We start from the raw sequence: 17247 nt of genomic DNA on the forward strand, positions 1-17247 counted from the left end.
AAACATCGGTTACGAGTTATAGCTCGAAAACGTATGGTCCTCAATCATAATCGACCATTCTTAATAAACAGCATTAACTCCAAATTGGTAAGTCGGATATGCAATCAATCCTCTCCTTAGGCGTTATAACTAAGAAAGAGAATGATCAACCTCGTCCACACAGGTATAAAAGGGGCGAGGAAACAATTGAAGGTATGATATATCTTTCATGAAAAATAGCTTTCACATATACATCCTTTTGCTAACTTGAGCATCAGAGTGCCTTTGCAGGTACCCACCTCCCTGTTTCTGGTCTACCGACGTATACCACACTTCGCTGGGAAGGATCGCCGACCTCCGTCAGGGACCGAGCTATACTTCTACCTACTAAGGCAAGAACATATTGGCGCTAGAAGGAGGGCCTATATTTGAGACATCCTCTTCCGTAGGCCCTTAATTCCCTAACATTTGACGATGGCCGATGCACCTCCCCCCACTATGTTCGAGCTTCTTCTTCGGATGGTAACTGAGCTCCAGCAAGCAAATCAACGTATGGCTGAAGCAAATCAGCGCATGACGAAAGAGAATCAAAGAATGCAACAACAAATTCAACAATTGGCTAATGCTCGTCTGGAACACAACAACGATCGCCGCGAGCGACAAGCAAATGACGAACGTCAGTCCGAACCGACTCATGTCTCGGAGACACCTCAGGACGATGATGCAGATCTTTGGAATGAAGACGTTATACTGATGCGGTATTTTTATAACCACACTTACTAACCGGCAAGTGCACCGGGTCGTACCAAGTAATACCTTACGTGAGTAAGGATCGATCCCACGAGGATTGATGGATTAAGCAACAATAGCGTTTGATAGGATTAGTTAGACAGACAGAAAATAGTGTTGAGATGCAATATAAAAGACATTAAACAATATCAAAAATATTGAAGAAAGGCAAGTAATTAAGATGGGAATAATATATGGAGAAGATAGTTAAGGTTTCAGAGTTATCTATTTTTCCGGATTAACTTTTCTTACTAACTAATTTAATTATGCAGGATTTAATTTATGGCAAACTGTATGTGACTAGACCCTAATTCCTTAGACCTTCCTAGTCTCCTCTAAAATTCATTAACTGCCAATTCCTTGGTCAATTAATTCCAATTAGAGGGTGATAATCAAATTCTAGTTTATATGCCACAAAAATTTTAATTACCCAAAAATAAAAGGATTATATGTCACGTATCCCATTAAATCTAGATAATTAAAATTTAGGAGAATATTTTTCAAGCTGTTTTTCAAGTAAAGAGCTTTTCCAAGTTTTACAAGAACTCAAATAGAAAGAGGGTCATACTTCCGTTTCACCCAAATTCATAAAATAAAGAGCGAAAACAATTTTTAAATTATAAATCCATACATAAATTAAAATAGAAAAAGCAATACAATCAATCCATAGAAATAGACAGAGCTCCTAACCTTAACAATGGAGGTTTAGTTGCTCATGGAAAAGAGAAAATAAGAATTCAGGTAAAAATGTACCGAGTTTTCATCTGATGGCATCAGATCCCTTTTTATAACTAATCCTAATAAACTTAAAATCTAATATTTAAAATTAAACTTAAAATAATATCTTTTCCTAATTTAAGATTTGAATTTAAATTTGAATTAATTAACAGATCTTCAGTTGATGGGTGGGAACCACTTGTTCTGTCCATTCTGCAGCTTCTAATCTGTGTTTTCGGGGCTGAAAATTGAGTTAAAACAGCCCAGAAATCGCCCCCAGCATTTTTCTGCATTTTCTGCACGTGGCGCATGTGACGCATCCGCGTCGTCCACGCGTTTGCGTCATTTGTGCAGATTCCAGTCCACGCGATCGCATCAGGCACGCGATCGCGTCATTGCGATTTCCTCCATTCTGCGCAGTCGCGTGAGCCATGCGTCCGCGTCGGTATTCGCTGGTCATCTCCTTGGCTTCTTCTCTTTCTCTGCAGAAACTTCATCAAATCCATCCAAATGCTACCTAAATTAAATAAAATTGCACAAAACTCAAAATAGCATCCATAGTGGCTAAAATATAATTAATTCTTAATTAAACTCAACAAATTAGATGCAAATTTACTAGGAAAAGATAGACAAGATGCTCACGCATCACAACACTAAACTTAAACTGTTGCTTGTCCTCAAGCAACCAACACTAATATAAGCTTAGGATGTGAATTTGCATGAGAGTTCGATTAAGCTCATGTCTCTTCTTATAGTGGGGTTTACAACTGCAATCCTGAACAGTTTTGGCATCTCACTTTATCCTTTGAAGTTCAGAATGATTGGCATCCATAGGAACTCAGAATTCAGATAGTGTTATTGATTCTCCTAGTTCAGTATGTTGATTCTTGAACACAGCTACTTTATGAGTCTTGGTTATGACCCTAAGCATTTTGTTTTCCAGTGTTACCACCGGATACATAAATGCCACAGACACATAACTGGGTGAACCTTTTCAGATTGTGACTCAGCTTTGCTAGAGTCCCCAGTTAGAGGTGCCCAGAGTTCTTAAGCACACTCTTTTTGCTTTGGATCACGACTTTAACCGCTCAGTCTCAAGCTTTTCACTTGACACCTTCACGCCACAAGCACATGGTTAGGGACAGCTTGATTTAGCCGCTTAGGCCAGGATTTTATTCCTTTGGGCCCTCCTATCCATTAATGCTCAAAGTCTTGGATCCTTTTTTCCCCTTTGCCTTTTAGTTTAAAGGGTTATTGGCTTTTTCTACTTGCTTTTTTTTTCGCAAGCTTTGTGTTTTTCACTGCTTTTTCTTGCTTCAAGAATCAATTTTATGATTTTTCAGATTATCAATAACATTTTTCTTTTTCATCATTCTTTCAAGAGCCAACAATTTTAACATTCATAAACTTCACTATCAAAAAATATGCACTGTTCATGTCATGCATTCAGAATCACAGAAAATACCACCACATTTAAGTAAATAAGACTATTATTCAATATAGACCCACTCTCTCATGCAATATATCACTCATATATATATATATATATATATTAGCTCAGTGAGTAATATATGAGACATCTTTTCAGAATTAAAGCAATAGGAAAACTAAACTAGTCCTAGGATTCTAACTAATAAAGAATCATGCAACAAACAAAGCAAAATAACAGGAATCCGGAACATAACATAGAAAAAGAGGGGAGGAATAAAAAATGAAAGGAACTCAACCACCTTAATTATCCTAGCGGTCGCTTTATTCTTCAGGTTGTGCTCCTTTGCGAAGATGATTCACCTCCCTTTTGTACTAGAAAACCTATAAGCGCAGCGTCAACACCAAACTTAAAGGTTTGCTTGTCCTCAAGCAAATAAGAACTGAAAATAGAAGAGATAAATATTAAAATGAAAGAAAAAAATAAAAGGATAAGAAAATAAGAGAGAATTAGGATTGGGAGAGAGAGAGAAAGAAAACTGGGCGGCGTAAGCGACGCGTTCGCGTGCAGCACGCGATCGCGTACGTCGCGCATTCTTCATAATGACATGATAGCGTCAGGCACGCGTTCGCGTGGATGGCCATATATGCAACTGACGCGAACGCGTCAGTCACACGTCCGCGTGACCAAATTTGTGCTTTTAGCACACTTCTTGCCCCAAGCTGGCACAACTCTCTGCCCAAACGCTCTTTTACGTCAAATTTGCAGGTCATGTGATCGCGTCAGTGACGCGACTGCGTGAATGACGAAAATCACAAACGACGCGAACGCGTGAGGTACGCGATCGCGTGGGATCGTTTGTGCGAAAGGCTCCATTTTGGCACCACTCCCGCGCAACTCTCTGTAACTTTTTATTTTTTTTCTCGCACCCCTAGATGACGCGTTCGCATCAGCGACGCTGGCGCGTCGGGTGTTTTTTTTTTTTTTTGAAATATAGCTTGAGGTGTTCGGTTCCTGGAACAACATAGCTGCATGATCAGAAAATTAGTAAGAACTCAAAACAATAAAATAAAATAACTAAGAAAACTACTACTACGAAAAATAGCTAAGGATACGAATTTATCGGGTTGCCTCCCGACAAGCGCTTCTTTATCGTCACTAGCTTGACGGTCAGCTCCTCTAAGGAGGAGGATCATAGGGGCTCAGCTCTTCACCCCTTACTTTGAACTTCTTTCCTATGTCTCCATAACGTAGCTCAATATGCTCCAGTGAGAGGATTTTGATTACTGTATAAACCCATGCTGGATTGCTGGTCAACACTACCTTCATTCCTGGGGAGAAACCTTCAGTGGGGATCTTTTTGTTTCTCCATCCTCTGGGTATTTTTTTTCTTTTTGGGGACCTCCTCCTTGGTGGATGATGCAGTTTCAACACCAAACTTAGGTTTGATGTCAGGCAAAATTTTATCGGTTGTCACCACAGGAGGTTTGAGTTGCAAATTCTGCTGTGCATCATCAGGGGGTTCTTGAAGGTTTGGATCAATAAGCTCAGCCTGCATGCACCTCTTTTCTTCACCTGTTGAATGTACATCTTTGAAGACATGAAAGACCAGTTGCTCATTATGCACTCTAAGCACTAATTCACCCACTTCTACATCAATCAGAGCTCTTCCAGTGGCTAGAAATGGTCTTCCTAGAATTATAGAGGCATTCTCATCCTCCCCTGTGTTAAGAATCACAAAGTCTGCTGGGAGGAAGAACTTACCCACTTTAACCAAGATGTTTTCCACTAATCCGTATGCAGGCTTCATAGATTTGTCTGCCATCTGTAATGCTATCTTTGTGGGTTGTGCCTCTTGGATTTGCAGTTTCTTCATCACAGATAAGGGCATTAGATTTATGCTTGCCCCTAGATCACATAGGGATTTCTCAAAGGTTGTGCTCCCAATGGTGCATGGTATTTGAAAGCTCCCTGGATATGGCATCTTCTTTGGCAAGTTATTCTGAATGACAGCCCTATATTCCTTAGTCAGGACTACTGTCTCATCTCCCTTTAAACGCTTTTTCTTTGACAACAGCTCCTTCATGAACTTGACATAGATAGGCATTTGCTCCAAAACCTCAGCAAAAGGAATATTAATTTGTAACTTTCTGAAGATTTCCAAGAACTTTGAAAACTGCTTGTCCTTGGTCTCCTTTTGAAGTCTCTGAGGATACGGCATCTTAGGCTTGTACTCAGGAGCCTTTGGCAGTGTAGGATAAGTGTCAAGAGAGTCTGGGAATGGGTTGTCTGCACGCTTTGGAGGGGCGTGCTCTACTTCTTCCTTCTTCTCATCTGGAGCTTCCTTTTCAACTAGCTCTTCATTGACCTTGGTCTCAGAGCCAGCTACTTTACCACTTCTTAATTGAATAGCCTTGCAATCTTCTCCTGGGTTCACCACTGTATCCTCTTGAAATGTACTTGCAGACTTTTCAAGTATTTGCTTGCTCAGTTGGCCCACTAGCACCTCTAAGTTTCTAATAGAGGCTCTGGTTTCCTGTATAACTTGTGCTTCCGTACTTGCCACTTGTTCACTTATTACGGTGATAGCCTTGCATTCCTCTATTGGATTTAGAATTGTGTTACCAGGAAGGCTATTAGTGGTCCTCTGATCAATTTCATTAACCTTTATGGCTAATTGACCCATTTAAATCTCCAGGTTTTTGATGGATGCTCTGGTTTCCTGTCTAAAACCTGTCAATATTGCTTCCAAATCATTGTTCTGCTGGAAACCGCCCTGAGAACTATTGTTGAAGTTCTGAGGTCTCTGAGGTTGTTCTCTCCACCCAAAGTTTGGGTGATTCCTCCATCCCTGGTTGTATGTCTTAGAATATGGATCATTGTTGGGATTTCTAAGACCACTCCCCATGTAATTCACCTGTTCAGAAGAAGGTTGAGCATAATCATAATTATCATTTTGCATAAAGTTACCTGCCATGTCATAGGAGACTTCCTGTGGTGGATTTTGGGTGTTGATAGCTGAGACTTGCATGCCACCCATCTGTTGAGTAAGTAGATTTATTTGCTGAGACATCATCTTGTTCTGAGCAAGAAGAGCATTAACAACTTCTACTTCCAACACACCTCTCTTTTGAGAGGTCTCAGAGTTCACAGGATTCCTGTTAGATGAGTAGAGATATTGGTTGCTTGCAACTAATTCAATCAGCTCAATAGTCTCCTCTGGTGTCTTCTTCTTGTGCAATGAACCGCCTGCAGAGGTATCTAAGCTCATCTTTGACATCTCTCCTAAGCCTTCATAAAAGATATCCAGTTGGGTCCACTTGGAGAACATGTCAGGAGGGCATTGCCTAGTCAGTAGCTTGTATCTCTCCCAAGCTTCATAAAGAGTTTCACCCTCCTTCTGTCTGAAAGTTTGAACCTCCAACCTGAGCTTAGTCAACTTCTTTGGTGGGAAAAATTTAGTGAGAAATTCAGTAACGACCTTTTTCCAAGTATTCAGACTCTCCTTTGGTTGGGAACCTAGCCATTGCTTTGCTTTATCCCTCAGAGCAAACGGGAAAAGCATGAGTCTGTACACCTCTGGATTCACTCCATTTGTCTTTACAATATCACATATCTGCAGAAAATCAGATATGAACTGATTTGGATCTTCATGAGGAAGTCCATGATACTGGCAATTCTGTTGCACCAAGGTGACCAATTGTGGCTTCAACTCAAAGTTGTTTGCATTTATAGGAAGTACCACAATACTTTTTCCATAAAGATCCGCAGTAGGGGCAGAATAAGAGCCAAGCACTCTCCTCTGTTGATCATCCCCATTCGGATTTACCACATTGGCATTAGCATTATTATTTGCCATAGTGGATTCTGCAGCCTTGCAAAGTCTTGCTTGTTGTAAACGTCGCCTGAAAGTTCTTTCAGGTTCAGGATCAAAGTCTAAGAGATGTCCTTTGTCTCTGTTCCTGCGCATAAACAACCAGAAGACAAGAAAAGATGAGACTCTCTACGTCAGAGTGTAGAGAAGTCCCTGTGAGATAACATGTGTAAAATAATAAAATAAAAAATACTAAATAAATAAATAACAAAAATTCGAAAATTTAAAAAGAAAAAATAAAAAAAATTAAAATAAAATTAACTGAGTGACACCAAACTTAAATTCAGAAATTGAGAAAATAAATCAAAATATATAATTTTAATTTTAATTTTAATTTTATTTTATTTTATTTTATTTTATTTTTCTTTTTTTTTAATTAATAAAAATAAAAAAAAGAAAGAATGAAAAACGAAACAGGGGAGGGGGGATATAAACGTAAAGGAAAAGAAAAAAAAATTTAACGTAAAAGAAAAGAAAAAAAATTAACTTAAAAAAAACGCAAAATAAAAATTAATAATAAAATAAAAAAAATTATCTAATCTAAGCAATCAAACAACGAATAGTTGTTAATCACAGCCAATCCCCGGCAACGGCGCCAAAAACTTGATGCGGTATTTTTATAACCACACTTACTAACCGGCAAGTGCACCGGGTCGTACCAAGTAATACCTTACGTGAGTAAGGGTCGATCCCACAAGGATTGATGGATTAAGCAACAATAGCGTTTGATAGGATTAGTTAGACAGACAGAAAATAGTGTTGAGATGCAATATAAAAGACATTAAATAATATCAAAAATATTGAAGAAAGGCAAGTAATTAAGATGGGAATAATATATGGAGAAGATAGTTAAGGTTTCAGAGATATCTATTTTTCCGGATTAACTTTTCTTACTAACTAATTTAATTATGCAGGATTTAATTTATGGCAAACTGTATGTGACTAGACCCTAATTCCTTAGACCTTCCTAGTCTCCTCTAAAATTCATTAACTGCCAATTCTCCGCGTCGTCCACGCGTTCGCGTCATTTGTGCAGATTCCAGTCCACGCGATCGCGTCAGGCACGCGATCGCGTCATTGCGATTTCCTCCATTTTGCGCAGTCGCGTGAGCCATGCGTCCGCGTCGGTATTCGCTGGTCATCTCCTTGGCTTCTTCTCTTTCTCTGCAGAAACTTCATCAAATCCATCCGAATGCTACCTAAATTAAATAAAATTGCACAAAACTCAAAATAGCATCCATAGTGGCTAAAATATAATTAATTCTTAATTAAACTCAACAAATTAGATGCAAATTCACTAGGAAAAGATAGACAAGATGCTCACGCATCATATACCCGAAGACGAGAATGATGGGCGCGATAATTCTGCAGGACCTTTCACAGCTGACATCATGAATTTTCAGCTGCCCAGACAATTCACGTTACCGACAACCCTAACTCCATATGATGGGCTAGGGGATCCTAAGCAGCACATTAAAAAATTCCGATCTATTATGATCGTTAACGGGGCATCTGACCCCATTTTATGTCGTTGTTTTCCTTCCTTTTTAGATGGTCCAACGCTTGACTGGTTTTGCTCTTTACCTGCAGATTCTATCTCACGCTTCCAGGAACTAGCAAAGCAATTTGAAGACCACTTCGCAGCGTCAGCAATCTACTTACATGATTCCGATTATCTGACTACCATTAAGCAGGGTCTGCAAGAAAGCTTGAAGGACTACATTACCCGTTTCACGAAGATAGCTATGCGAATTCCTGATCTTCATCCTGAGGTTCACTTGCATGCCATTAAAAGTGGTCTTCGCCCTGGCAAGTTCCAAGAAGCTATTGCAGTAGCCAAGCCAAAGACTCTAGCCGAGTTTAGGGAGAAGGCTAAAGAGCAGATAGATATCGAAGAGCTCCGTCAAGCACGAAGAGCAGAAAAGTCGGCGTTCGCAAAAGACGATGATAAACCTCGGGAGAGCAAGAAAAGTTTCAAACCCGTACCCCGCTACGAGTCATATACTCAGTTTAACACAAAGAGAGACGACATTATCAAGGAGATATTGAATTCTAAGTTAATTAAACCCCCCCTTAAAGCTGGCAGTTACCCTGAGCCAAAAAACGTTGACAAATCCAAATACTGCACCTTCCACCAAAAATATGGCCACACCACTGACGAATGCGTGATCGCTAAAGATCTTCTGGAGCGCTTAACGCGGCAAGGACAACTAGATAAATTCATTGCAGGACACATGCAGAAACGGCAAATCCCAAACTCTGACCAGCCTGCGACAGCTTCGTCGTCAAAGGACAAAGATAAAACCCCGGCTCAGCCTAGAGGGGTGATTAACTGTATTTCAGGAGGTTACGCTGGCAGAGGACAGACAAACTTGGCAAGGAAGCGGACATACAGAGCTATGTTGGCAGTTGAAAATACTACCAGCAATCCTCAACCAACCCCAAATGTCCCTGAAATGACCTTCAGCTGTGCTGATTTCAAATCCAGCCACATCAACTTTGACGATCCCGTGGTTATCTCAATCCAATTGGGAGACCTTATAGTTCGGAAAGTGTTACTTGACCCAGGAAGCAATGCCGATGTGCTATTCTTCGCCACGTTCCAGAAGATGAAGCTGAGCACCCATATTCTGCAGACTTACTCGGGAGATCTGGTCAGATTTTCAGGGGAGCGCGTTCCCGTGCTAGGATCAGTGTGGTTACAAACCACACTCGGTGAGCAACCATTATTCAAAACACAAGATATACAATATCTTGTGGTCGACTGTTTTAGTCCTTATAATGTTATATTGGGAAGACCTTTTTTAAATAGATTTGCTGCCATTGTTTCCACTTTTCATCTTTGTATCAAGTTTCATGTACAGGACAACGTAGTTGCAACCGTTCATGGTGATCTACATGAAGCTCGGCAATGCTCAACATCAGCCTTAAGCCCATTAAAAGAAGCAGTCAGGCTCGCGTCAATTCAATACAATCTGGACAACCAATGCTAACCGAGCTTGATCCAAGGGCCGATTTTGAAGACCGCCCTACACCAAATGAAGATCTGACGAAAGTTATCCTGACCGAGGATCCAACCAAGTTCACTTTTATAGGAACATCCATCAACAATGAGGAAAAACAAAAGCTGATCAGTTGCTTACGCCAAAATGCAGACCTATTTGCTTGGACTTCGGGGGACATGCCGGGCATAGATCCATCTGTACACATAAATTAGCAATCAGTCCAACTGCCCGACCAGTCTCTCAGAAAAAGCGAAACCTCAGAACCGAGAAGCGATTAGCCTCCGTAGCGGAGGTTAAGAAACTCATCGACGCCGAGTTCATCCGAGAAATCCAGTTCACAACATGGTTGGCCAATGTCGTGATGGTAAAAAAGAATAACGGTAAATGGCGCATGTGCGTCGACTTTACTGATTTAAACAAGGCCTGCCCTAAAGATGCTTATCCTTTACCTAGCATTGACACCTTAGTTGATAATTCTTGTGGCTATGGCACCTTGAGTTTCATGGATGCATATTCTGGTTACAACCAGATCCTTATGCATCCATCAGACCAAGAAAAAATAGCATTTATAACTGAATATGGTAATTACTACTATAATGTTATGCCTTTTGGATTAAAGAATGCAGGTGCAACGTACCAACGACTCATGAACAAGATCTTCGAAGAGCAAATAGGCCAGAACATCGAAGTATATGTCGACGACATGGTCGTAAAAACAAAGGTCGGCCACCCTCATATACAAGACCTCGATGAGATATTTGCCCAGATAAGGAAGTACAACATGAGGCTGAATCCCGAGAAGTGTGCATTCGGTGTTCGCAGAGGAAAATTCCTCGGATTCATTCTGACAAGCCGAGGTATTGAAGCAAATCCAGAAAAGTGTCAAGCAATACTTGACATGCACAGTCCGACGACCATAAAGGAAGTCCAACGATTAATGGGCAGATTAGCCGCTTTGTCCAGATTCCTACCATGCTTAGCATCTAAGTCGCACAACTTTTTTCAATGCCTGAAGAAGGATAAACAGATCTTTACTTGGAATGAGGATTGTGAAACAGCGTTCGCCAGTTTAAAGCAACTCCTTTCAAAGCCACCTGTTTTACAGAAGCCCAAGCTCGACCAACCGTTGTATTTGTATTTATCTATCACTGATGTAGCAATTAGCTCTGTTCTCATTGCAGAAAATGACAAGCTTCAACAGCCAGTCTATTTTGTGAGCAAGTCATTACAAAATGCAGAACTTCGCTACCCAAGAATTGAAAAGCTCGCCTTGGCACTAGTCTTCTCCGCCAGATGGCTCTGACCTTATTTCCAAAGCCATACAATCATCGTTAGAACCGATCACCCACTTCGTCAGATACTCTGTAAACCTGAGTTGGCAGGACGACTAATTAAATGGTCTATTGAACTCTCGGAATTTGACATCCTATATCAACCAAGAGGATCTGTCAAATCACAATGGTTAGCCGATTTTGTAGCTGAATTAACAAGCTCATACTCGGAACAGAAAAGCCAGGCATGGACATTGTTCGTTGATGGTGCTTCAAACCCTCAGGGATTTGGAGCAGGCATAATATTGGAAAGCTTGGATGGCATAGCTCTGGAGCATTCTCTCCGTTTCTCTTTCAAAGCCAGTAATAACCAGGCGGAATATGAAGCCTTCATAGCTGGGCTCAAGTTAGCAGCCGATTTACATATTACCGATTTAAAAGTATATTGTGATTCTTTATTGGTTGTTCAACAAGTAAATCAAAGTTTTCAGACCAAAGATCAGATTCTATTGAAATATTTAGACGTTGTTCAACAATTGCTAGCAGATTTCCCCAAAATTGAGATTCTCCATATACCTAGGGAACAAAACCATAGAGCAGATGTTTTATCAAAATTGGAAACTACACAGGCACACACAGCCACACTATTGCAGTCAACTCTAGATAAACCGAGCATTGATACCTTGCACATTTTAAGTATTCTAAATAAGGACAGTTGGCAACATTCTTATATTCAATACCTCCGTCATGGTTCTATTCCGAACAAAATTCAAGACAAGAAAAAATTCAGAAGACAAGCATCTTTCTTTACATTTCTAAATAATATTTTGTATAGGCGAGGTTATTCTCGACCTCTCTTGAAATGTTTGGACAGGGTTGAAGCCGATCTAGTTTTATCCGAAGCTCATGAAGGAATCTGTAGGATACATTTTGGAGCCCGGAGCTTAGCACAAAAGGTCTTACGAGCCGGGTTTTATTGGCCCACGTTGTGGGAAGACAGCAGAAAGAAGGTCAGGACATGTGACAAGTGTCAGAAGCACTCCCCGATTATTAACCTACCTGCCGAGCACCTTCATCATTCAGTGGTAAGCTGGCCTTTCAATAGATGGGGAATTGATATCCTCGGCCCCTTCCCCACCGCCTCAAGGCAGGTAAAATATTTGGTAGTGGCTATTGATTATTTCTCTAAATGGATCGAGGCCCAACCTTTGGCAAAAATAACATCATTACATATGATAAATTTCTTTTGGAAAAACATTATCTATAGATTTGGCATACCACACCATATTATTACTGACAATGGTCGACAGTTTACCGACCATAATTTCAAAGAATTTTTGCAGAATTTAAAAATAAGGCAACACTTCTCTTCAGTGGAACACCCACAATCAAATGGGTTGGCAGAGGCAGCGAACAAAGTCCTCTTACAAGCATTAAGGAAAAAGCTCGATAGCGCAAAAGGAGCATGGGCTGAACTTATTCCTGAAGTACTATGGGCGTACAATACTACAGCACATTCAACAACTAAGGAAACCCTGTTTCGTCTGGTGTATGGCTCTGAAGCAATGATTCCCATTGAGGTGTCACAAAGCTCGATGTGAACGCAAGCTACAAATCATGACAAAGCTCGGTTAGCCGAACTTGACCTAGCCGAAGAAGTACGAGATATAGCAGCTGTTCGGCACTGAGCCTTACAACAGCAACTCGCCTGACAATATGCAAGAAAGGTTATTCCCAGAGCATTTAACATCGGTGACTTGGTATTAAGGAAAACAGAACAAGCTCACCAACCTTCCACCCACGGAAAGCTCGCAGCAAATTGGGATGGCCCATACCGAGCATGTGAAGTCCTAGGAAGAGGCGCCTACAAGTTAAAGCATCTAGATGGCAATAAAATTTCCAACACATGGAATGTACACTCACTAAAGCAATACTACAGTTAAGAACAATAGCATGCTAGTACTCTTTTTCCTATCTTGAGATTTTTTCCAAAAGAAGTTTTGCTCAAGAAGGGTTTTAACGAGGCTAGCTTACCGACATATAAGATGTCAAGGTACTGTTTATAAGTAATTTTCAATATCTTTTATGAATTTTCCACATAATTCTTTCAAGTTAAAAGCTATTACGAAGTTATCAGATTACAATACCCTTCTATGAAAGGGTTGCTGATCAAACAACAAAGTCGCATTATTCAAACACGAGTGCGCAATATTTAAGCTAAACTGAAGGCTTAAAACAGAAACATACAATCACAATATCTTCCTAAAGGATAACCAGAGCAAAAACCAGACAGAATCAAAATGTAAATTCAGCAGTCATCATAAAAACAAAACCAAAGTTTCAAATTCATAAGTTACTGCCAAAAAGGTTTATGTCCCAAAAGACAGAGGCAAAACAAGTCCTCCATAAACAAAAGTCAAAATGATAAAAAGAGCAGTACAAAGTAAAAATCTAATCAGCTAAATTATCATCGCCTTCTTTAGCAGCTTCCTCATCATTAACAAGCTCACCATCACGAATTATTTTGCCTGGATCCATAGTAGAAAAATCCCCATCAGGAACAAGAAACTTGGCTTGGTTAACAGCTCGCTCGAACCCTTCTGCAAATGCATCTAGAATGTCACCCTCTTTGGCACTCTCCATTTCTTTTATTTTTGAAGTCAGCTCAATAATTCGGTTGCTTAGACCGACAAGATCTTCTTCCTTCTTGGTCAACAATTCAACAGCCTTTGCTCGACCTTCCCTTTCCGCTTTTAATTCCCCTTCAATTTCAGAAAGCCTCTCTTTCAGGTCAGACAAAGCCTTTTCTTTTAATATAAGCTCATCCTTTAAAGTCACAGTTGCAGACGCATCATGTAAGACCTTTTTGTGTCTTTTCTCTTGGCTACGACCAATACTGGCCAGTCGGAAACCCAGTACCTGTAATTTAAAAGCCAGTACTTAAATAAGTATCAATTTTTAGTATAAACTACATACTTCAATCAGACCTCACCTGAAGAAACTGGTCGACCCCTATATATATCCCCGACTTCTTCCACCAGAGACACATCTGTCGTTGATTGAACGACCTCGTCAGCAACAACATTAAACGGAAACTTCCGACTCCAAACAGAAGAACTCTCTCCTTCATTATTAAAAGCATGCAACTTTTCTTGCTTCAAGGGAAAGCTCGACAAATCCTCTAGCAGCAACATTTCCTCCTTACTTCGTTCACCATCAAACCCAATCAAATCTGATTTTCTCTTCTTGAACACAATTCCTTTTTTCCTTGGTGGGGTTGGTTGACCTCGGCCCCGCCATCAACCTTTTCGGGGTTCGAAGAAGAACCTTCAAAGTTCTTTGCTTTGAAAGGAGATCTTAAGCTTGAGGCTGATACCCCAGGGTACTTCCCAGCTGTAGAAAATAAATAAATAATATATATATATACCACAACAAGCATGTCAAGCGTATACAAGAATGCCTACATTCACAAATTTTCTCACCTAGATAGTCCAACACCGCCGATTTATTTTCTTCCCAAGGGAGTAGTCAGATACAAACACTAAACCACCCTTGTCCACCATTTCAATAAAAAAATATATTATGCATTCATTCCGGCCAGTGATAAGTTCAGGGCCTAGTATATGCTGTGGTTGACAACACCAGTACATCGGGAATTTCTCCCCTAAGTTTTCATCAAGATAAAATGGGAACTCCTCATCTACCGACTTTACTTTTAAAAATATTTCTTTAAAATCCTTGAAGGACGACTTATAGAGTTTAAAAATAGAAAAACCTAGAGTACTATTCAGATTTATCCACAGTTCTTTCCACACCCCCTTGGCCTGAAATAGTGAAAAGAACAGTTCCAGGTCTGTTTCCACTTCAAGAAATTCCATCAGAATTTGAAAACATTTGATTAATGCCCAACCATTTGGGTGAATTTGAGAGGGCGCACAGTTCATCTGTGTCATTACATCACATTCAAAACTAGAAAACGGAAGTTTAACACGCAATTCTTCCAGCACACAGCTGTACATATAAAAACTCTCGAAATCTTTCCTTCTATGGAAGACCCGATTAGTCCGGTTGCATGGCAACAACTCCAGATGAAACCCCGGTTTCACTATCCTGGATAAACTCACTCTGCTCACACTATCTCTATTAGAAAACAGCGAAGCCCGTATCTGGACATCACCATCAACCCAGTCGTAAGACTCATTGTCTTTGACCTTAGGTAGCGATTTCTTCTTTTTTTCACTCATCTTTGCAACCAAAAGCAAGGAAACTATTTCCGATAGTAACAGAAGAGGGGAATTTCACTAACCTCTAGTACTCATTCTTCTTAAGCGCTTCTGTTGGTATCTCCCAGTTCAACCAAATAAAACTGCAAGATTACTTGCTATCCATTTAATCCACCTTTTCAGTTCCATAAGTCAATCTTCACCGTTAAACCATAAACCACTTTCAACGGTTGGTAAAGTACATTGGAAGTTGCGCACAGTTATTAAAATAATAAATAAATCGTGCCACGAAAAATGAGACGCATTAATTCCTACTAGCTTTCCATCTTCTATGCCTTTTCATATGTTACAGGTGGACTTAAATGAGCCACGTTAATCTGGGGGCTCCATATGTCGAACTATAACTCGTTAATGACCATTTAAAAGCTTAACCTGTCTCTTTTAAGTCAGGCCAAGCTTGGGGGTTGTGATATGACCAGTAAACATCGGTTACGAGTTATAGCTCGGAAACGTATGGTCCTCAATCATAACCGACCATTCTTAATAAACAGCATTAACTCCAAATTGGTAACGTCGGATATGCAATCAATCCTCTCCTTAGGCATTATAACTAAGAAAGAGAATGATCAACCTCGTCCACACAGGTATAAAAGGGGCGAGGAAACAATTGAAGGTATGATATATCTTTCATGAAAAATAACTTTTACATATACATCCTCTTGCTAACTTGAGCGTCGGAGTGTCTTTGCAAGTACCCATCTCACTGTTTCTGGTCTACCGACGTATACCACACTTCGCTGGAAAGGATCGCCGACTTCCGTCAAGGACCCGGCTATACTTCTACCTACTCAGGCAAGAACAGTACATATAATCGTCACCCTAATGTTTCACATCTCAAAAGAAGGGAGAAATTAAAAATCATCAACATATATTAAAAGTTTATTAGATTTTTCTTAATGAATTTTCACATCAGGGGAAACTTTTTATCAAGAACGAAGACAAATGGCAACTGATGAAAATATATTGTTACCTTTCACTGCACCATATGTTCTTTTTCTTTAATTTCTTTCCATATTTCATAGGAACAAATCCGTTTAAGATATTTATATGCGGATATAATTTAGTCAAATTATCTCTCACTATTGCTTTAACATCAATAAGTAACTCGAAGCATTCAAAAGTTTTATATATTCACGGTGTGACACGTTTTATCATAACCTAACATGCAACTCCTACCATACGATAGCGACAAAAAACTTGAACACGTACGATTGATGATTAATTAACCAACTATATCCATATATATGACCATATAAGAAATAATATAATTTTGTACATATCTTGATATTTTTCTAGTTATATGTGTGTATATATATTGTGTGTGTGAAGAAATATTAGATAACAGACATATAAATTGAACACTTTCTTTTTTTTTATTAAGGTTTGAAAGAAATTCAAAACACATACGTATGTAAATCAATATATATTTTAGAGACATGCCTTTTCATGAAAACTAATTTTCACTCTTTATTAACGCGCCTCAACTTGCTTCACATTCTAAATTGAACACATTTTTCACACAAAATTAAATTTACAAAAAGAAGTTTTTCATATTTAACCGTAATTTTGATAGTTTAAGTGCAGTTAACTTTACGTGATTTAACAAATTTGACTAAATTATCATCTAACGATTCTGAACTATTAACTTCACTTTCAACTTTTACCCATATTATTAGCCTTCAAATTAACATTACATTTGTGTACATCTTCATTTTCAACAATTTTGCTTGTTCTCCATAGTTTCGTCTGCAATTTGAGTTTTTATAATTCCGTCTACATTTTGACTTCTCATAATCTATCTGCATCTGAGTTTCACAGTTTTTTTTTAATAAATTGCAAAATTTGAATTTAAATTTTAAAAGAGGATATTTAATATATTTAATATATTTAAAATATTGTA

The sequence above is a fragment of the Arachis ipaensis genome, chromosome B04 (genome assembly GCF_000816755.2).
Source record: "Arachis ipaensis cultivar K30076 chromosome B04, Araip1.1, whole genome shotgun sequence".
NCBI classification, from domain to species: domain Eukaryota; kingdom Viridiplantae; phylum Streptophyta; class Magnoliopsida; order Fabales; family Fabaceae; genus Arachis; species Arachis ipaensis.